Genomic DNA, 361 nt, shown 5'->3' on the forward strand with positions numbered 1-361 from the left:
TCATCCATATATTAATATAATATTTCTAAAAATATAATAAAATGATATAAGTAAAACAATAAAATTAAAGACATCATTCAGAATGTAGGATGTTCCATATGACAACTTGCCTGGACTCTTTGAAAACTCAATGTCATGAAAGAAAAAGATGATTAAATTCTTCCAAGTGCACAATATCCAACAGAAATAATCATGTAAAAACAAATGCGAGCCACATTTATATTTAAGTTTTCTGGAAGTCACATTTAAAAATGAAAATGGGAGGAGGAATTAATATGGCAGAGTAGGAGGGGGCCCTATGCTTGACTCCTCCTTCAAACACAGCTGGATAAGCCACCAAATCATTCCAAATTCCCAAGAA

Source organism: Crocuta crocuta, unplaced genomic scaffold (assembly GCF_008692635.1).
Source record: "Crocuta crocuta isolate KB4526 unplaced genomic scaffold, BGI_CrCroc_1.0 scaffold336, whole genome shotgun sequence".
Lineage (NCBI taxonomy): Eukaryota > Metazoa > Chordata > Mammalia > Carnivora > Hyaenidae > Crocuta > Crocuta crocuta.